We start from the raw sequence: 23,396 nt of genomic DNA, 5'->3' as shown, positions 1-23,396 counted from the left end.
CTTGCAAGGCACGCCACCAAACCACAGAGCTAAATCCCCAGCCCAATTTAAGCATTCTTTATGGCTTGCATGTGTTCTATCTTGAAGAAAACCTCATGTATTGCTGAGAAAAATATGTATTCTGTTTTTGGGTAGGACATCCTGTAGATATCTATTAAGTTAAAGGTTTGGACAAATTCTGATATTTCTTTCATCTATTTGTGATTGTGGGGTATTTAGGGCCCCACTATAATTTTATTGACATTTGTATGATTGTTTATGCTCAGTAGCATCTACTTTATAAAGTTGGGTGTGCCAGTGTTTAGTGGATATCTGTTTATATTATTATCCTATCCTATTGAATTGTTCCCTAACCAATTTTCAGTGAACTTCTTTGCCTCTGTTGGTCAATTTTGACTTGAAGTCCACCTTATCTGCAAATAAGCTTCTGCTTTTGTGCAGATATAATTGTATGCAATATGGAATATTGTTTGCAAATTTCACTTGATTTTTAGTCTGTGAATCTCTCCTTTTTTATTTTTTTTTTTTTTTGTGGTACCAGGTATCTAACTCGGGTCCTTGTGCTTGTGAGGTACACCACCAATCGCTGAGCTAAATCCCTGGCCCTCTCTTTTTTGATTAAATTATATACAGCATATCATTGGATTTTGTTTTTTCAATCATTCTTCCCATCAGTGAGTTTTGATAGAGGAATTAGGAGTTATTCCTGAAAGGAAATGCCTCATTCTTATCATTGCATGATTTTCCTATGGCTGATTTCTTTCTTTTCTTTCTTGTTTTTCTTCTGCTTACTGCTCTCCTTGCCTGGTGTTGCAGTCTAGTAAGTCACAGTTTTCCTTACCTAGTTTATGGCCTGTGATTTTGTGAAGTGCCCTCCTTTTTGAGAATCCCCTGTACCTGCTCATCCCAGGCTGTGGTAACCATTCAAACCAATGCAGGTCCTTGCAGATGTTGGTAGATATGCAAAACAATTTAATCTGTGATCTATGTTGGATATAGGCAGCAGGGCAAGCACTGAAGCAAATGCTTGTACTTGTGTGCACTCTCAGACCCAGGGGTTTCTGAAAGCTACACATACTGGGCATGGCTTCTCACCAGAGAAGAAAGGCCCTATCTATGTCTTTCCTGGCTTGAGTTTAAACTTCTCACAAGGATTGTGTGGAGTCCACACCCTCTCTGCAACAGTACCCCCTGGATGTTTCTCGGTCACTGTGGGAGTGTAAAACTGGGAACTCAAAAATGAAGTTTTTTAGTAGTTTTTCTTTCTCTCAGCCTTAAGTAATGAAACCATTGCTGAAATAGTACCTGACTAAACACTCTCTGTCAATATGGTGGGCACTGCACTGTATTCCTTCTGCAAATGCAGCATACTGTGGAGTCCCTTTTGGAGTAAAACTGCATGCTGCTTTAGAGGTTACAATAGTTGTGGGCTTTTCCTGGGGCTGGTACTGCTGGCCTGGTCTATTGCTCCTCCTGAACCTCCTGCTCTGGAGGAAAATCATTCTTCTGCACACAGACAGGCCCCGCTTCCCAGGAGTTAGGATGAGCTTCCGGACTGTTCTGTTCTTCTCTATGAATCCTTCCCCATTTCTCTAGCTCCTCTACAGTTTCAAATTTTCCAAATAGTTCCCTCCGGGTTCCTGGAGATCTACTTCTCTTCTCTTCATCAAGTTGGTTTTTTTGTTTTTCGTTTTTTGGTTTTTTTTTCCAATGTGTCTGGAAACCAGGTCCCAGAGAAGGTTACAGTAGTTATATTTTGCTGCTGATCACTATTGCATAAATTTCAGCCCTCCATTCTTTATTCCATTTTGATTTGATTTTAGTCCAAATAAGAGATATGGATCAACGTTCATTCTTCTGCATTTGGGTAACCAATGTTCAAAGCACCATTTGCTAAAAAGGCTATCTTTTCTCTAGCATATTTTATTTGCCTACATTATAAAATTTAGTGGTTGAAAGTGCTCCTAGTTGTTTCTATATCATCTCTTCTAATCTGTTGGGCAATAACTCTATTCTTGTGTCAGTATCATGCTGAATTTACTACTGTGGCTTTATAGTATAACTTGAATTCTAAGATTCTAATGCCTCCTGTTTTGCTCTTCTTACTCCTTTTTGCTTATTCTATTCTGGATCTCTTTTGTTTAATGTAAATTTTCAAATTATTTTTCTAGTTTTGTGAAAAGGGCTGATGGTATTCTGATGAAGATTGCATTAAATCTACATATTATTTTTGATAATATGGCCATTTTGATGATATTAATTCTGCCTCTCCAGGGACAGAGGATGTCTTTCCATTTTCTTTTTTTTTTGAGTTTATTGGTACTTTTTAAGTATACAGTGCACTTACATACATCATTGGGATCTCGTACCCTTGCATGACAGAATTCGGTTCTCATTTTTCCCCATACCCCTGCCCCTCCCTCCACCTTTCCCCACTCTCCTATTTACAAAGACTTTGTTTCCATTTTTCCTTTTCTCATATTTTTTTCTTTTCCCTTATTTCCTTTCCCTACCATTCCCACTTCCCCTACACCTTAAGCACTTTTCTTTCTATGTCATATTGTTAGTTATACAATTTGTATCTTATATAAAATTTTAGTTTTTTTTCACACCAGAGAAACTATTCAGTATTTACACGTGTCTTATTTATTTCACTTAAGAGTATGGCCTCAATATGCATCCATTTAGCTATAAATGTCTCTAGTTTCTCATTCTTTATGGCTGAGTAGTACTCCATTTGATAGATAAACAATATCTTCTTTATCCGGTTTCCAGTTGACGGGCAATTGGGCTGTTCCAATTTAGGCTATTACAAACTGTGCCACTATAAACATGGGTGAGCATATATCACTGTGGTATGATCCTTTTAATTCTTTTGGAAAGATACCTAGCAGAGGGATAGCTGGGTCAAATGGAATCTCTAATAATAGTTTTTTGAGGTATCTCCATGTTGATTTCCACAGTGGTTGCACCAGTCTACACTCTCACCAATAATGGAGAAGTAAAAGACCTTAGGATCAGTTGAGCAGATTAGAAGATACAGAAACAACTCCAGATGTACTCAGCTACCTCACCTTTGACAAAGGAACCAACCATCCTCAGTAGAGGAAAGATAGGCTCTTTAATAAATTGTGTTGGAAAAATTGACTTTCAATCTGCAAACGATTAAAAAAATTGGATTTCAACCTGCCGAAGGTTAAAATTAGACACGTATCTTTCAACATGCACTAAACTAAAATCCAGGTGGATTAAGCATATAAATATTAAAAAAGAAACACTAAACTTGCTGGAAGATAAGTTAGGCAGAATTCTAGAAGACATTGGCATAGGAAAAGACTTTATGAACAAATCCTCAGTAACATAGGAACTAGCAGAAAGCATCAAAAACTGGGATCGCATCTTTTTAAAAAAATCTGCACTGCAAAATAAGCCACCAACAGAGCTAAGAGACAAGCTACAATGTTGGAAAAAAGTTTTACCAGCTGCTCCTCAGAAAAAGATCTATTATCTAGAATATATAAAGAACTAAAAAACTCAGGCTCCCCAAATATAAAGACTCAATTCAAAAAGAGGCACCTGAAATGAACAAATATTTCTCCAAGAAGTAAAAGCAGCACATGAATATATGAAAAATTGTTCAACATAATTTTTAATTGCAATGATATAGGCATTTTCTTTCCTTGTTTTGCTAAATTTGGCTAAGGGTTTGTTTATTTTGTTTATCCTTTTGAAGAATTGATTCTTGTTCATTGGTTCTTTGTATATTTTTTGTCTCAATCTCTTGACTTACATTTTTATCTTTTCCTCTTTTCCCACTTATTCTTTCCTCGTGCTAGTTTGGATTTAGATTGTTCTTTATGTGGGTCCTTGAGATGCATCATTAGGTTATTTATTTGGGACAAATCCTGCTGTGTCTGTGTTCTCCCCCTTCAAGTTTCCTCATAAGTTTCCTGTGGGAAAATCTATGGCTTTATCACCAGTTTCCAGCTCTCCACCCACAGTTTTTCTTTCATGATTCCTCACAGAGAATCACTCTGTAGCCCACAAACTGGTGAGCTTCATAGCCCTTGGCCAGTTGTAGTGAGTTTCTGTGTGGGTCCCAAATGACAAACTGTAGGTAGTAAGTAGGATATCCACGGGCACAGCTCTTTCTCCATGTTTGGGGGCTGCTCCGATTACTTTTCTCTCCAGAGTCTTGCTGTTTATAGTTGCTGCCTGCTTGTGCAAGTCCCAGGGCTGCACTTTTCTCAGAATTCAGTCTGCGTCCCTAGTTGGGATTGTGTGTTTATTTTCAATTTTTCCAAGGGCATGATGTTGCTTTCTCAAACACTGCTCAGAGATTTTCAGTTTCTCTGGTTCTCTGGTCTGTGAATGTCTCACTAATTGGGTACTTTTCTCAGTGGGGATTGTGGAAAGTCATCACTGAGATGCGCCCTCTCTCTCTCTCTCTCTCTCTCTCTCTTTTTCTCTGTCTCTCTCTCCCCCCTCCCTAAATGGCACATATGTCCAAACTGTATAGTAAGTGGTACTGTGGTCCAGGGATGGCCCAATTTTCCTTTCTACACACCCTAATCCTGGATTTCGATCTAGTGGGTTTCTCCTTCAATTTGCCTTCCTGTATCTGGCTTTCTTTGTCACCCCTGTTTCTGTTTACCTGTGTTTTCTGAAGCATATCTTTGGATGCACCTTCATGCTCTACCACCATTAGCTGGCCATATACCCACTACAGAAAATGTATTCTCTGTACTTTGTCACACAGTGAAGCAGTAGCAGCAACATGTGCTTGGCTGGCTCACCACACAAGCATAACATTGATCCTTGTTATGGGTTGTGTCTAGATATCCCCCAAAGCCTCATGTGGCCATGAATAGGGATTTCTGAAGATGGTTGAATCTAGGATGTAATCCTGGGATTGATATACAGTGTGATTCTAGGACTAACAGTGAATAAGACATAAGGGAAAGAAACATAGTTCTTGTTTGTTGCTTGTTATTTGCTGCTGCTGCTGCCTGCAATTCCTCTCTGCCATGCCACCCTGCTTTGGAGCCAGCCAAATATAGTCTGAAAACTCTCCAAAGTGTGAACCAAAATAAACCTTTCCCCCCTTTGAAAAAAACTGAAAACAACTGCACAGTTTTTCTCTACTTTGATAGAAATATAAGCAGCCAGTAAAAGGATGTACACTTCCACTAAGAAATTTAAAAGGGATTTTGTAGCATATTAATCGATAAGTAGGACAGATTAAAAGCCTTGGGTATTAGTCCACCTCTTAAGGAAAAAATCAAAAAAAGGCTGATAAATATTTGCATATATATATTTAAATGTGATTATATGAGTAATATATAATGAATAAACATGAAAAATTGGAAAACATAAGAAATAAAAATAAGTACATATATACACAGTAAAAATTAAGTGCCACCAGGATATGTTTTGTTTTTACCCATCTCTTCCCATTATCACTTCCTTTCTTTCCTTTATAATCTTATTAATACAGGTTTGAGGGACATAATGATACTATTCAATGTGGATACTCGCTACACACATCATGTGTCTTGATTCTTTTTACATTCCTTTCCTCTCCCCCACCATGGGTATGATGTTTTTGTGGAAGAGCTTCTATACCTTGCAAAAGTTTACACACACACACACACACACACACACACACACATAATATAAATGTACAATATGTAGTTATCATTTTTGCTTTGAAAAACATAAAAATATTGTTATTTATATTCATGTTTTTATAAATATGTGCATGTGCAAGCATACGCTCTTAGTCACTTTCTCTATCACTGAGAGACAATACCCAATATGCACAACCTAAAGGAGGAACAAAGGGTTTTTCTACCTCACAGTTATATTCCCTGGTCTATTAGCTCCAACGTAGAAAGTGCATGGTAGAGGACCTGTGTGAAGGAATGCTTCTCTTGTCAATGTTCCCATGGGGCAGAGAGAGAAGGGAGGAGCAGGGGAGAGAGATATATTCTTTCCAGGTTATGCCCCCAGTGACCTACCTCTTGCAACCAGGTCTCACCTTCTAACAGTAAGTCAGCAAGTGTCCCATGATCCATGATCACCTTTCAAAAGCCCTAACTCCTAATACATGAGATCTACATTGTACATTCCAGATCTGCATTGCATGGGACTACCCTATTGATTATGCCCAAAGAACTACTGTAATTAACTCTGAAACTGGCTCATTTTAAGAAGCGAGGCTGACTAAAGCTTACATGACTCATAGAAGTGCCTCATGAGTACTGTGGTAGCGTGCAGGTTAGCATGATTTTCCTATTAACAGCCACAGCAGAGATCGGAGAAATGGCCAGTGAAGCTGTGGAGCTCAAGATGAGGTAACATAGTAGGTGAGGTCAGAGTAACTCACAACCAAATCCCATTCCCACAAGTAAAATCATCTTAACTAAAAGGGCAAGGTTCTAATTACAACCCTATACTTTTTCTATTCTGTTCCTAGTTTGAGAATGCTTTGTCTTTTCCTTTATGAGCTCTGCCTGCATTACCCATAGCAACTGCACAACTGCATGCCCTTGCATAAAGTTCCCCTTTACCCCAGTTTGATTACCAATAAAAACCAATGGCTTGGACTGACCAAGGCCTTTGCTGGTTGCTCAGCACTGGCTATCCTGGTTCCCTACTCTTTTTCTTTGTCTGAGTTTTTCTTCAGCCCTGCATCATACACTGGGCAGGAGCCTGGAACCTACTGCAGAGGTCTCCAGCACACATAATACACTAATATAGGTTTAATATTTTATATATTTTACCTTTATTTTGGTATATCTGAATCTTCTGATGTCAGTTTACTTCAGCCAAAAATCCCTCAAGTATTTCTTGTGTATCAGTTCTGTGGGTGATTCAATTACTGTTTGTTTCAGAATACATTTAACTTTCTATTTTGTATAATATTTTTCTGAATAAAAAATTCTGAATAACTTTTCACTCTCAACATATTTACTTTCTTGATTCATAGTCTTTTGTACTTGTTTCATATTATAAATCAGCAATTATTTGCATCATTGCTTCCTCGCATATAATATATAATGCATTTCCTCCCCGTGTTTTCAAGTCTTCCTTCTTTACCTGTGACTATTGGCACTTTATGTATGTTGTATCTAGCTATGTTTCCATTTATGTGCATCTGGTTTGACTACTCAGATTCTTGGATCATGAATTTATGTTTTTCAACAAATTCAAGAGATTTTCTGAAAATGGTACAGTATTTCTTTACATGTATTTTTCTATCAGTTCATTTGTCTATCTCCTATTCATAGGCATTGATTTACACATGCCTCTGTTTGTTATTCTCTATTTCATTTACTGAGTTTCTGTTCATGCTTTTGTTCCCTGTTCTTCAAATTAGCTGGCTTCTATTTTGAAATTCACTGGCCCTTTCATTTTCCAACCCTAGACATCTGTTGAAGACAGTTGATGTTTTCCTTTCAGATATTATAATTTTCTGGTTGTACCATTTTTATAGTTTGTCACTCTACTGAATATTTCTTCATTTGAGAGTCATATATTTCTTTTTGCTGTTGAGTCTATTTATGTCATACATAATCTTTTATGGATCATTCCAATACAGTATTAGATTATCTTGCTGTTGGTTGCTATTAAATATCTTTCTCCATAGTTATGTTTCATTGCAGTATAGTGATTTTTAAAAATTTATTTTGTTGTCTTCCTTTATGTAGAATTGGATATTGTTTCAGGAGGCAGTAAATTTACTGATGTGACATATTTTTCCTTTCAACTCTTAAGCTCTTTCAGGACTACTGTATCATAGTGTTGTCTTTGTGAGTCTTAAATGAATTCCTATGGCTGGCTTGTTGAATTTCCCAATTTTTAGACAGTGGTTGACATGTGATATCTCTATTCATCTCATAACTCCCTAGGAGCTATTAAAACTAGTTCATGTAACATTTTGCTTGGAATATGTACAGCTTAGTTTTTTCAGCCACAGGCTTAGGCAGACTATGAAAACTTCTAAAGATTCTATGTTTATTTTTTCATGTTATTTTTTCCTGTAAATTCCATCTATTTTATCATCTATTAAATTAGACCATTTCTCCTAACTTTAGTGAATTATGTTGTAAAATGGGCTGTACTTCTCTAAGCAGATATGAAGAGTGTACACATTTGACAAACTATGGAATGATATGGGACATACTGTGAGTGGAGTGGCAGCCTTTATTGTCTGTGTTAATTATCTGAAAATATTCTATCTTGTTAATGATACAAGGGTTAATATGGTATCAGTGATTTGATAATGGCTAGACTACTTGATGGTACCACTTTTCTCTTTTTTTTCAATTTATATGAATAAGTTAGATTGCTAGGACATGTTAATATATCCATGGTTATAAGATAACTCAGTAACTTGCTGTTTCAGGATGTTTTTTATAGGCAGTTTGGCATTCACAATTAATCCATAGTGGTCCTATATCTCAAAAAGATGCACAGTATTTACACATAAATAGAATTAAAAATCAAGGAAGGCATATATACTTCGGTGAATGCCACTCAGGCTGTGTTCAAATTAAATTGTTCTTATTAATGGCACCAAGAAAAAATATTATATATAGTTCATGCAAGTTAAAAATTCTCTTAAAATTGTTTCATTCTATATTTCAACATTGGAATAAATTTAGACAGTCTATTCTAATTTTAAAAGATATTTTAGAAAAAAATAAGGACTATACCAATAATTTTAAAGAATATCTGTGTACATAAAAGTAATTAATAAGACCTTTTACATTTTACAGACATATCAAGAAAAATGAAACTGATTTCCTTGTAAAAAGAAAAACAATGAAATATTTCAATGTATGACAATTCTATTCAAGGCAAAACATTGTTGTATTTTCATACTCTAAAATTTATAATATTTAAGTGATTTTTTTTCTTCCTTTGAAAACTAAAAATACACATTTTGTCCATCAGTTATATATTTTATGATGTTAATGATATTACTGAAAATAGGAGATAAATCATGGTGATGGAAGACTATCATTATAGGGCACAATAATCCATCATTTTAAATAGATTTTACATTAATCATCTACTTTAATTTGAATGCTCAAGTAATCATAATTTATTATAGTGATTCGGACTAAAAATAAGCATCAACAGTGTTGGCTGCCTTTGTAGGAAAATATAAACTAGATTTAGGAATTACCCCAAAACCGTTAGTCTAGTTTATCAGGGCTATCTATATTCAATAAAAGCACATGTATTCATATTACTCTAGAAAGTTGGGCTATTTTTGTCCAGACAAATTCACCAAGTATTAAACTTAATTCAGATCTTCATGGTAACATAGATACAGCCTAGATCATATAATGTGTATATATATTTCATCAACCTTATACAATTAAATATAACAACTTGGAATAATATATAGAAAGAAGATATAAATAATGTGTGCTGCCAATGTTTTATAATCTGACTAAATATGCAATGAAAAATTTATCCTCTCATCTTCCCAACTTATTTTATAAAGTTCTACTCTTAGCTCATATAAAGCATTTATTGAAGGCAAGAACAGAAATAGATTTTCTGGCCTCCTTAATAAATGCAATTCTTTTTTTTTCCCTTGTCTTTTATATACCAAGAGTTCTTGTGAGATGGTTGCAGAAAAAAATAAATTTTTGGTATTAAAAAAGCCTAAATTTTGAAACAATTTTTGTTGTAAGATAAATGAGTAAATATATGTAAATTTCTGCACACAAGTTTGTTAAAGTCCTGATAAAGCCAAAGATTAAGATTTTTATTTTCCCCACAACTACTTTTAAGAGCTACTGTGAAAGGAAAAGTTAAAAAGTATGAAATAATACTAAGGACAATAGTGCTTCTGGGAGGATGTAATTAGAATGGGGTGTAGATAAATGATAAACAGAACAAACTATTGAGCCAATGCAAAACAGGTGAAGAATAAAATGAGAAAGTTTTAAATGAATCATTATTTTAAAAGAAAATTCCACTGTGCTCATTTCTAACTGAAGAAAGCCCAAAGTTATGGTCAAATACTGACACAAGAGGTATTATAATTATTGTGCTTAAATCTTAGGCTTTCTGAGTGGACAATTTCTGTTCTTTCTTTAACTCAGATAGATGCAAATATTTAAGTCAAATGTATATTTACATAGATAGATAGATAGATAGATAGATAGATAGATAGATAGATAGATATTCAGAAGAGACAGGATACAGACAGCAATGATATCTGTTTAGACCAAAAGAAATTCTTGCAGTGAGCTCTCAGAATCTGAGTTAGAGTTTCTGCTTGTATGGGAATAGGAAGATATACAAAAAGACCTCCTAGATGTCCATCTTCATGTGACCTAATTGGCCAGTATTATGAAGTCATTTCTGCTTTTATAGATTATTAGTATGTAAATGTCAAGGATGATGTTATGGCCTAAATCTGGATGTCCCCCTAAGCCTCATGTGCTCCTAGGTGGGGCTTTTGGGAATTGACTGGTTCATAAGTCAGTGATAATGGATTGGTCCACTGATGGATTTATGGCTGGATATGATGCTGGGAAATGAAGTCTGATGGGATGGAAGGAGGTGAGTCACTGTGGGTGTGGCCTGGAGAGAGAGAGAGAGAGAGAGAGAGAGAGACAGATATATATAAAGAGAGGGAGAGAGAGAGGGAGAGATCCATTCTGCCTTGAGCTCTTGCTGCTTGCTGCCTGATGTGTCCCTCTGCCATGACATTTGCCTTGGAGTCAGCTAACTAAGGACTGAAATCTCTACAAAATGTAAGCTAAAATAAACTTTTCCTCCTTAATTTGTGGGTGTCAGGTATTTTGTCCAGGAATGAGAAAGAAACTAAGGCAGATGAGAACATTGCCTCTACTGAACTTGGATCAAGTGACACCTGTATACCTACAACATGGCTAAGGTGTCAAAGTCAGACAAATAAGAAAAGAATATGATCTAAGAACCAAGATCTATCATGTAAAGGTACAAGATCCCAATGATAAATGTAACTGTACTGTTTAGCTAAAATGTATCAATAAAATATTTTTAAAAGATTATGTCTGATATTTGATATACGATAAAATATATAGGCAGGTAAAGGCTGGTTCTAAAAAAGTTACACAATAAATAACAACAAAAATATAGGAACAGCAGACAAAAACATTTTCCAAAATAATCCAAAAGATTTGTCTCTCAACTGTTTTTGGTACAGCATTAGTGTGCTCTACAGGATGACATTTTGATAGTGATGAAAGCAATGGTAGAATCTTTGCAGAAGTTAATGTCAAAGACTTTCAAAGACAACCACATAGATAGATAAATATACATATTTACATGGTGGAAAATATAGATTTTGAAAATATGTTACCTTTACTTACCATAATAACAGCATGATACACATATATTTTACAGATTTTCAGACTCATATAGTGTTCCAGTATATGGAAGTTCTGGTACTTATAAACCAGTGTAAAATAGTAATTATGTTATTTACCCTATTTTATGTGTCTAAGTTATTAATCTAAGATTCATAAATAATTTATTTTTTTTGTACTGGGGATCGAACTCAGGTCCTTGCGCCTGAGAAAGAATTTATTCTTATATAAAAGAATTTACACTATTCTTAAATATGGCCATATTGCGCTTAATATTTGTAAACCTAATATTAATATTTTAAAATCTATTGATAATTGTACAAGCACAATTGAATTAAAAATAGTTGACAAAACTAAATTTTGACCTTTAATTTTATATTAACTTTATGAAGTAGAATTTATATACATACTCATTTTTTAAACATTTATTTTTGTGATGATACCCAGGAACATACACTCTATCACAGGGCTTTATCCCCTTCCCATATATTTATCTAAAATATACAGTATGATGACTTTCAGCAAAAGCCCTTTTCTTCCTATTTCACATTATCAATTATACAATTTGAACCTCATTTACATATTTAGTTTTTCACTCCAGAGAAACTATTCAGAATTTACACCTGCGTGTCCTATTTATTTCTAAAGTGATTAATTTTAAATATGCACATGACTAGATTTAGGAATGCCTCAACAACTGGTAGAGTATCATTTCAGAGGGTCTCTGTGAGCATGTTTTCAGAGATTGGTGAGTGAGGTAGTTCACTGGGTGGGGAAGAGTCATTCTCATTTTGGGTAGACACCATTTGGTTGGCTAGGAGCTCAAATGGAAAATAGAGGTGATTTCTTCAGTCATAAAACTAGGGTATGCTCTTCTTCCTTACTTAGACACCAGAACTCCAGGCTCACCAGCTTTTGAACCACAGGTTTTATACTAGCAGACCCTGGGGTTCTCAAGACTTTAGCCTCTGTCCAAGAGTTAAACCATAACCTTCCCTGATTCTGAGGATTTTGGGGTTGAAATGATCTATTCTACTGACATTGCTCACTCGTAAAAGGCTTGTGATACGACATCTCAGCCTCCATAATCACATTAGCCAATTTCTCGAATTAATGCCCAATTATATGTGTGTATCTCTCCCTCTCTCTCTCTCTCTCTCTCTATCTATCTATCTATCTATCTATATATATATATATATATATTCTATATAATAATGGCTTTCAGTATTCTTTCACAACCCTTTGGAGTTGTACTTCAGAATATAAGCCACATGAAAGTTTCTGCATCATTCTTCTACTGATCACTGTGACTCCTGTAGAGTTCAAGTTACATAGCCTTCTTGAACTTCTATGTATGTGATCTCAGTCAATGAGAGTGAAATGCAACGTTTGCGATCCTGCTCTCTTCTGGACGACTACAATGTGACACTAGGCAGAAGACTAAGGCAATAATGGCAATTTTCTTTTATATCTCATGTCTCAGTGACCATAATATTAAACAGCTTGTTAGCTAATGTTATTTTTTTCTGACTTTTAGTTGTTTAAGGTAGGATAATTATATCTCGGATTCCATCATAGCCAGAAGAACAAATAAAGTTTATTGTTGCCAAGGATTACTTTGTTGGATGTTGGAGAGTTACATTTCATAAAGTTTAAAAACCAGACAAGTATTACCAAAATAGAACAGATTGGTAACAAATATATTTTTTATTTAAGAAAACAAAAAATAAATTATTTTGCTCTATATTTTGATTCAGAAAATATGTTCTTTATGTGACTCTGTGGGTAATATTTAAGGTTTTGTGAAATCCTTTTGTCTATTTTATAATATCAGAAAATATTAATAATTTGTACATTTTCAAGGAAAAGTATCATACTATGAAATAAGAATGTCATAAATATTTGGTAGCTATTAATAGCTGATAGGTATTTTTAGATAAAGATATTTCACAAAATCTTCACTTATATTTTAGTACATGTACAATATCCTAGGGAACATATGTTTAGCAATGTATTTGTTAACATAATTATCTAATGAAGTACTGCTATATTTTCTTCACTTATGAAAATCCACTCTGATTTTACTGAGGACACTTCCATTCTTAGCTTATGTTTTTATTCTCAGAGTGCACAATAAGTCAGTGTGAAATTTAAAATTTTCATCCTATCTAATTTGTAAAGGTGGAGGATATTATTTTATTTCCCAGAATATGAGACATGGCTCCACCCTCATCATGGGCTCCTGCAGGCCAAACTCACCCCTGTCCAGCCTTCTACTGTGTGTGGGCATGCAAAACAAAACATTGAGGTGTGTGGGGGCCTGGTGTCTCATCAGTCAGTGTATGAGCTTATGTATTTAAAAGTATAGTTCAAAATAGGAGTGTATCCACAGAAGAATTTGATACACCCTAAGTTTTAATCTGTGTGGGTCAGTATAAATGTGGCCAGACCTTTAAAAAAATCAAACTTGATTTACTGCTTGGCTAAGGGCATTATTTACAGGAAAAACTTGGTGCTTAGATCCTATATGTGTGATTTATAATGGGCAGGAAATATTGTTCCCTTGCAAAGGAACCTAAAGACCAGGAATGATTTGAATTCAGTATTTTATGAAATACAGTAAGAAATGACCATGAAAAAATTTTAAACTCTTATTTATTTTGAAGTGATCGTGGCTTATGTCTTTTATAAGATTATCCCTACTTCACACAACAGTCTAAGGATGGTATTGGGGAACAGGATCCTGAACTAGATAAATCTGACTTATAAAATGAACAATTATGGGCCCAGAGGAGCCATTCACTTCTGAAAAAAAAAATCACTCAGGCCCCTTGGACATATAAATCTCTTGTGGATGATGGTCAGGGTCACGGTTTTGGTGGGGAATATATGTCTTTATATTTATGAAAGATTTACCTCTACTAGTGGGTGAGCCAATCTATTTTGTGCTTACAGCAGTTTTATTTGCATGCTGTGTTAATGTTCAATTAAAGTACATTATAATGGCTAAGTCAAGATATAAATATGTGGAACACTGTGATTCATTTATCATCTTGACAGCAAAAATAGTCTTATGGCCAGCTGCAAATGGGCAAAATTATAAAAGTTCCCAAAGTGGACTTGACATTTATCTGTTATGTTGATAAAATGCATATTCTTCTCTAAAGTCTGTCTTAGCCTGATTTGTCTGCAAGAACTGGTTCCAGTGTGTTCAGTGCCTGGTGTGGATGACAGGAAAATTTGGGGAGCTTCTTTGCTACTTGATATAGGACAATAAAAGTAATTACATAGCTCTAGGTTTCATTTGTTTTCTTTTTTAATAGAAGTAATCAAGAAACTAACTTGCATTCTAAATGATTTTAAAGCAATTAAAGCTAAAAGTCAGAAAAAGGGTGATGGAGTAAAAGCAACAAAGATCATTGTGGCATTAGTCTCTATCTATTTTAAACTGTATCGTATCAAATAATTTTACTGCTTTCCAAAGAAATACTCTTCTATGCTACTTCCTATTTCAATATGCAGTTGATATTCTGTTCATTCTTGAGTGAAGCCCAACTCTCTAGGACATATCAACAAAATCAAGTTCTTCCACCACCCAACTTCAATATAAATTTCCACTTACATTCTTTATTCCTTTTAATACATTTTCAGAGCTATTTGTTGTCTTTTATTTATACACACCTCATTTTATTTTCCCATTTTTACATTTTCCCACAATCTAGCATGCTTCCTTTTTACCATTTTGAAGAAATTCAAGCATTTTCTCCTGGAAATTTTCCTTATTTATTCATGATTAAACATGGTTTTCTAATTTTCCATAAAACTTTTTTAGTAGTTTTTTACAAAATTTACTAATTCATAATCAGCACCAAAATCCTTATTGACAACAGAAGCCAGGCCTGCTCTTCTACATATATTTTCCACTACTAGCATGAAGGCAGAAAAAAATATTTTGGAAAATTTTGCTGCTCTATTTTAATCTTAAATCTCCAGGGAAAGCACACTGTAGAGATATTTATTTTTATTTCATACTCTGTAGTTAGGTACAACATTCCCCGGTGCTGTATTAGTTTACCTTCTTCGATATTTGATTAAATTAATTCCTATCTTTAAGCAATTGAAAGAAAAGTGTAAATATTAGCTGAGAAGTTTTTACCCGGTGAAAATATTTTTCAAGACATTGGTAAGAGAATCTTTCTGAGGAACAAAAGCATCAAGTCAAATGATAGTGAAAATATTTTTATATATATAAGTTAAATATTGTGAGGAAACCCACAACCATAAAAATCATCAATTCAGAGTTCAAAGCTGTGAAAATATCTTTAAAAGATTAAGATATATAATGACACTTTTTCAAAAACTTTATCACAAGCTTACTTGAATATAAGTAATGTTAAAGTAAGTTCTTCACGCAAACAGAAAATGATAACATATTTAAGCTTCAATTTAAGAAACATATAAAGAGCAACAGAAAGGGAACATATAGAGATAAATATGAAAGGTGAATGTGTTATTGTAAATATCACTCATTAATTATGCAAAATATTAATGTAATATGGGGTATATGAAATAAGAAGCAAACTATATTACTAAAATATGGCATGGTGCAAGAATTGGGAAATATAAATTCAAGTGCTATTATTAGGAAATTAACTGGTTAACTGTAATAAGTTAAAACATTGTATGCACAATAGAATTTACTAATATAAATGAAACAAATAACTATCGCTAAAAAGCAAATCCTGGAGATGAAGAGGAATTCTTAAAATAAAGTGACAAAACTGGATAATAAAATAGTAAAAGAGAGAAAAAAAAACGAGCCTATGGGAATAATAGAACAACATGTTGTTAATTTTAAACAAAACTTATTGAAAATGACATCAAATTTAAATTGCCTAAATGCTGTTGAGATAAAAATGTCTTTATTCACATGTGAAATGATCATCTGTATAGAAAGATCCTAAGAAACCCAGGTAAAAGCTATAGAATTTGTATATAAATGTAGCAATGCCAGAAGATAAAGACTGGCAAACAGTTCTCAATTCTATTTCAATATACTAACAACCCTTTGTTGGGGGTCAGCTTGGTAGATGGGATCTGTCCCCACTGTGAGCCATATTGGTGCTGTCCACAGATGACTCTTGTCTCTTTATTTGCAAGCTTTTCTCCCATGGGTCCCAGGTTAGAGCCTCTCAGGCCCTGCAGGGGGTGGTTGTGTTCCTGCTAAAGCAGTGGGATTCATGAGCCATTTATCCAGCAGACTAAATTTATATGGTGCATTACCCACAATTGGTGGGATTGGTCAGTAGCAGGAAGGTGAACTTTTAGACATAACACATATTGAACAGGTCAACTTCTAAAACCATTGGTTGTATTAACATGAGAAAATGAAAAAATGGAAACAAAGTCTTTGTAAATAGAGAAGGAAGGAGGGGTTAAAAGGAGGGCAGGGGAATGGGGAAAACATGAGAACCAAGATAGATTATGTAAAGGTGCAAGTTTCCAATGATGAATGTCATTATATTGTATACCTAGAATGTACCAATAAAATTAATTTTTAAAAATTTAAAAATAATATATAATGGTCCCTTCAAGAAGGTATGAAAAACTTGGGAAACAAAAAAAAAACATTGTTTGTAGATAATGAAAAGGCAGTTTGCCCTCTTTATGTCAGCTCTCATTTTGAACATTGCAACCTAAAAGGCTATTTTGTCCCACTCCCCTGCCTTGGCCCCACTAAACAGAAACAGGGATTGGTTTATGTCCCACTCCTGAACACATGTAAAATATGTCCAAAAATACCTTCTATGAAAATGATTTGTAATCTGTAGGCTTACCACCTAGGAGACATTTTGAGATGTAAAAGCCCACCCTGTGGGCTGGGGGGTTTTGTTTTGGTTTGTTTTGTTCATTTTGTTTTTTCCAAATAAATCTGACATTTAAAATTCAGAAAAAAATACTAGCAATAAGCACTGGGAAATTAAATTAATATAATGCTAGGATTACAAAAATATGAAAGATTTAAGAATCTAACAAATTATATTTAAGACAGATATCCAGAAAATTGCAAAATATTTCTCAGGGAAAAAAAATCAAAGCAAGTGAAGATGTATACCATGTTTATATACTAAAATATTTATTTATCAATATGGTAATTCTGTCAAAACAAATTTAGAATGGATTATTTTGTGAAAATAATTGAGCTGATTATAAAGTTAGTAGAAAAGCAAAGGGTCTACAGTATAAAAACAGTTTTGAAAAAGAATAGCATTATACGATTTGTGCTATCTGATTTCCACATTTATAAGAAACTGTAGAAATAAAAACATTATAATCCTAATGTAATTAGACATCGAGTTCAATGGAATGAGAATGCTATATGTACTGTAAATCAACCATTCTTCTATTCAAAGAAATAGACATGTAAAGAATATCTACAAAATCAAAAGTTAGAGAAAGATTTAAAAAAGACTTCTATAATTAAAAAAAACACCCCACTGAAATTAGTGAATAGAAAGAATATAAGAGAAAAAATATTTGAGATTAACACACAGAAAGGTAGAGACAGAAGAAAAGGAAATCAAGAAAACATGTGAATGACAAGTAATCAAGACAAGAGGAGAAGGAAATTAGGAAGAAGCAGAATTTTAACAAAAAAGAATTTTCCAAATATAATAACAATGTTTTATATAAGAGCATATTTAAAAAGTGTAACAAATCCCAAATAAAAAATATTTTAAAGACTTAAAGTAAAATTGTGGGGGGATATATAAGAATATGCAAATTTAAACCTAAAAAGTTATAAAATATATACATATATTAAACCCTCAATCTAAGTACTATTGAAGCATACCACAATTGCTTGCAAAAATTGACCATAATATACCTGTAAGAAAGTTTCATTAGATTCAAAACACTAAAAGAGACTTGGCACAGTGGTACATACCTATAATCCCAGTACTCTTGGGAGGCTGAGGCAGGAGGATTTCAATTTTACACCCAGTCTGGGCATCTTAGCAATTTAGCAAGACCTTGTTTCAGAATGGAAAAAAAAAAAAGTGCTGGAGATGTAGCGTATTGTAAAGACCCTGTGTTTAATCCTGAGAACCACACACATAAAAGTGACTACAATATTAAAAGTAATAAGAAGTATGTTTTTTCATTGGAATTTAATTAGCTAGTCTACTAATATCTCCATGGAATCAACCACTAAAATGAAAGCACACTGGAAACAGCTGAAGTGATAAGAATTGAGAGTATTAGATTGAAATTCAAGCTTTTTTTTCAGTAAAGACTAGAGAGTAAATTTTTAAGTTTTAATACTGATATGGTCACATGTGTTTGCAGCTACTCAATGCTGCAGATACAGAAAGAAAGTGGCCACAGACAATACTGACTGAGTTTCTGTGTTACGTGTTGTATAAAATCAGTTCGAGCTAATTTTAGCCCAATGGCCAGTGTTCTGGTGTCTGTTTTACTGCAGTAAGTCTTACAGATTTCTGTCTTGCTATCTAGTAGCTAGGTGAGTGATTTTAGGTTAGTTACTAAATCTTTCCTTTTTTCAGATTCCTCATCTCTATACAGAACTAGTGATCCTCTTTGCTTCATGGTTTTATATGAGATTAAATAAGTGATTTTTAAAAAGAAAAATTCTTAAAATATCTCTACATTAATTTTTTTTCTTTTCAGTTTGGTTAATTAAATATGTTCAACTGTCTTGAGGCACATAGAACTCATTTCTCAATGGCTATTTTTATATGAATAAAATAATATTGTTTTCCCTATACATATCAATTTAAGCTATTCTCATCCATCAAAAGGAAAGTATTGTTTCATTGCTGTATTTCTATTACCCAAGTTATTCCTTTGAAAATGCATGTCCATCTGATTACTATTAATATAAGCTTGTTTTCATGCAGCTGACTCACTCATCTTCCTATTAAATTAAAAACTATAATTAAACATAATAGAAGTGATATTGTCTTATTTTTTCAAAAGCAACAATTCCATATTCATTGATAAGTGAAATCATCATATTTTTAGAAAAGATAACAGTTTCATCCTTCATTTAAAAAAATTTATGCCATCTGCTTTTACAAAAACAGTTTTGTTTTTTAACATTTTAAAATGAAAGTCTATTTAAAAAAGAACCATACCTAACCAAGTTCTAAAGGAAAAAATGTATATATTCAATTGAAAGTAAAACCACGAGCCAGAATGGGGTATTCTGGTACTTGAAAGGAGCTAAAAACTGCCTTCTGCTCTGTTAAGAAATACTGAAATGTCCCTTACGATATTGGACAATAACATATTTGAAATTGATTGCAACAGATTTTGTATTTTATAAATTATTTATTCTGCTTTTATTGCTTTTATTAAAAAATTCTACCATCAGCATTATTATGGCACTGCATATTTTAATTTAAATAGGGAGAATACGATTATATTTTATCAAACATAAATACATATAAAATACTGTAATGCATATGTATAAGTACAAATCTGATAATCCTCAATAAAACATGAATGTAATTAATAATGTAACTAATTTATTTGTTTGTAGTAATAGCGATGGTGAGGACATTGAGACCAAGACAGCCTCAGTGCTATGCAGAATTCATTGTCTGCTGGAACAAGTAACACAACATAACAATAAGGATATACAAACAAGACTGTTGCTTACATTTTCTGGTTGAAAAATTATCTGGTCACAATATAAAACAATAGAGAAACTTATTGCTAAAGAGACCTCAGTTTTCATATAGCGCATTGAATTTTAGAAAGAGAAATTCAGACAATTAAATGAGAGTCCTCAGGGTCAACGTCAGGGCTTAAGCTTCTTCTCAGGCCAGCATTTCTCCTGGTAGGGCCCAGAGAGAGCCCTTATGGCTGACATTTACTATCTTCAACTAGGAAAGCAAACGTGGCAACTCAGGTCTGACTTGAAATCAGAGTTGGATCTTCTGACTAGAAAGACATTTGGGGCTAGTATATATTTTTTCTTTTTTTACTTTTTTAACTTCATTTTTAATTTTTGTTAATACATGCTACTGTAACTAATGATAACATTTATCATCAGAAGTTGGTGGAAGAGTATGAATAAGAAAGTTGCAAAAGCTGATAATGAGCTTACAAGGGGAAAACCAGTGAAGAAAACACTACAGCTGTCTTTGGATGGTAGGGTATCTGATGAAGTGTGGTCATAGAGCTCCAATTTCCAGTTCATCTTTATAAATAAAAATAGATCAAAGCCCATGCGTAAATGATAAAGTCTTCCAAAGAAATAATACAAAATTTCATCTCTAATGTTAGTGCAAAATAGATTATAGTTTGCTCTATTCACTTAAAATAAGATCAACAGCATAGTAAAACATTCACGATTCAATAAATTAAACTGGAATATTATAATTTTTATCATACACATAGACTCCAATATCCACATGAATATACTTACATAAAATTAAAATTAAAATTCACATTTTTATGTCAGCTGTTTTGCAATTTGTCTCATCATTTCCGTTTATTCTTTATGAAATTCAAGAAGGTGTGATCTTATATCTACATAAATGTGATTTCCCTGAAATGCAAATTACTATTTTATTGATCCTATTGTATTAAAATAAACCATTTGATGTACAAAGTTAAAAATACCGAGGAGTCTCCACTATTATATTCTGGCCCCTGCCTAGGAAATGATTAACTGAGAGAATGTATAAGATAATAATTATTAAATTGAATCTATTGGATTGTATACAACAGCTTTTCATTAAAATTAAGAATCATAGGGGTTTCTATAAATCAGTAGATAGAGGATTTCAGAAAGAAATGATTCCTCTTATTACCATGTGATGAATTTAGCAAGTAAAATCTGGGCTCTTGTATATGAAGAGCAAAAATACTGCATAAACAGAAAAGTGCTTTTGGGATAACAGGAAAGAAAAAAGCACTGCACATAGATGAGTCAGACTTTCAGAATTTCAAGGATATGTACTTTAGCCCAGGTCAGAGATCCAACACAAATGTGATCTCACCTAGAACATCAAAGATCTCCCGAGTTTTTGTTACTTTGCACCTCTCTTAAGACAGTGCAAGGGGGAATGAGCTTAGGGTGTTGTTTAAACTTAAATAGCTAGAGGGAAGTGATTTCCTCAGTTCCACTCTTCTACCTGCACTGTTGGTATCTTTCTCTCTTTCTTTTTGTTGCATTCTATAATTAGGAAGGCAGTAAAAATCATGCAAAAACATTTAATTTTATATATACCATCATCAAACAACTAACAAATATTTTTAAGACCTATGCTATGTGCAACAGTACTAAAAGGTAACACTGTTAAATTTAACAAAAGATGTGTAACACTGAAAAACTGTACCAGAAACTACACTGATTGAAAAGTAAACGTTATTGATGAATGAAATGAAACAAAATCCAAATAGATGAATATATATCCAATTTTATTTTGTATTGCTATAACCAACAACTGCTTTGTTCTTTTTAGTTCAGTACTAGCTAAAATGAATCTGCTATAATAGATAACAGAGCAATGAACACCTGTAGGTAAAGGCGATTGACTTCAAGAAGTCATGAAAAATATCTGAAGAAATTGAAAGTATTCTATAGCTTGAGTGAGTGGTTGTTATGCAAATATGCATATTATAGTGTGACTGTATTCCCTCAAATTCACATATGAGATACTTAATCCAGAATACAACCCTGTTGGGAGTGGAGATTGCATCCACCTCATGAATGCATTGATGACACAGTAACAAGTATTTATGAGACTGGATTTGTTCTCTCCTTGCCTTTCTTTTTTTGCTATGTGAAGATTCAATGAACATAGTTCAATAGTTCCCTAGATCTCACCTAGAACATCATGCCAGCACCTTGAACTTGGAATTTTAGGCCTCCAGAACTGTGAGAAATACATTATAAATTATGTAAGTTGATAAATTACCAATTCTCAGGAAGTGTAAAGTGGATTAAGCATATAATTTACAAAATATGAATTGTACATTTATAAATTAATAACTTTTAATAAAAGAAAATTTTACTTTGTTTGTTTTTTTCTTTTTTGTTTTTTGAGACAGGGTCTCACTAGGTAGTTGAGACTGACCTGGAACTCACTATGTAGCCCAGGCTAGTCTTGAACTCACAGAGATCCTCCTGCCTCAGCCTCCTGAGTGCTGGGATTACAGGCATGTGCCACCATTCCCGGCCAGAAAAATTTACTTTGATTAAGAAAAATATAATGGCAAGAAATTGACTTATTTTTCTTTTGGTATTATTTGTAGATCTATACAACTAAGGATCAGGCTTAAAAATAATTTTCATATTTTAATAAATATAATGGATTTTCAAGGCAAAAACAAATGTTAAAACTGCTATAAATATATTTCTCTCAAATTTAAAGGAATTTAAGCTTACTATTATAAAGTACAATTTATTAGATACTCTCTGCTTATCTTCTTATATTTTAAAATCTTTAAATTGGAAATAAAGAGTTTGAGGAGTGGTGGCATTAAATCATCACTAAAGTTCTCATAAAATTCAGCAGTGAGTCCACCAGGACCTGGTCTTTTTGTTGTTGCAGAGTACTGAGGTCTTCCATTACAATTGTGTTAGTGCTTATCTGATTTTTCACATCCATTATTGTTTATTTCATGTAGCTGGTATTTGGTGTATATATGCATATAAGTGTTATCTCTTCCGCTTGGATTGTTTCTTAATCATTATATAGTGGCCTTCTTTGTTTCTTCTGACTAAGAACAGCAAAAGCAATTTTGAAGAACAAGGGCAATGCAAGGGGCAACAAAATCCTTAAATTGAAGTTATACTATAGCACTGTGGTGATAAAAACCATGGTACTGGGGAAAAAGCAAAACAAAACCAGACCTGATGATCAGTGGAACAGAACAGAAGATGAAAAATCAACTCCTAGCACACTCAGCTAAATTATTTTTAACAAGCTGGCCAAACACCTTTACTGAAAGAAACATGGACTCTTTGGCAAATGTTGC

This window comes from Fukomys damarensis, unplaced genomic scaffold (assembly GCF_012274545.1).
Source record: "Fukomys damarensis isolate Sample0158 unplaced genomic scaffold, DMR_v1.0_HiC HiC_scaffold_30, whole genome shotgun sequence".
NCBI lineage: Eukaryota > Metazoa > Chordata > Mammalia > Rodentia > Bathyergidae > Fukomys > Fukomys damarensis.
Note: the sequence above shows the minus strand (reverse complement) of the source record.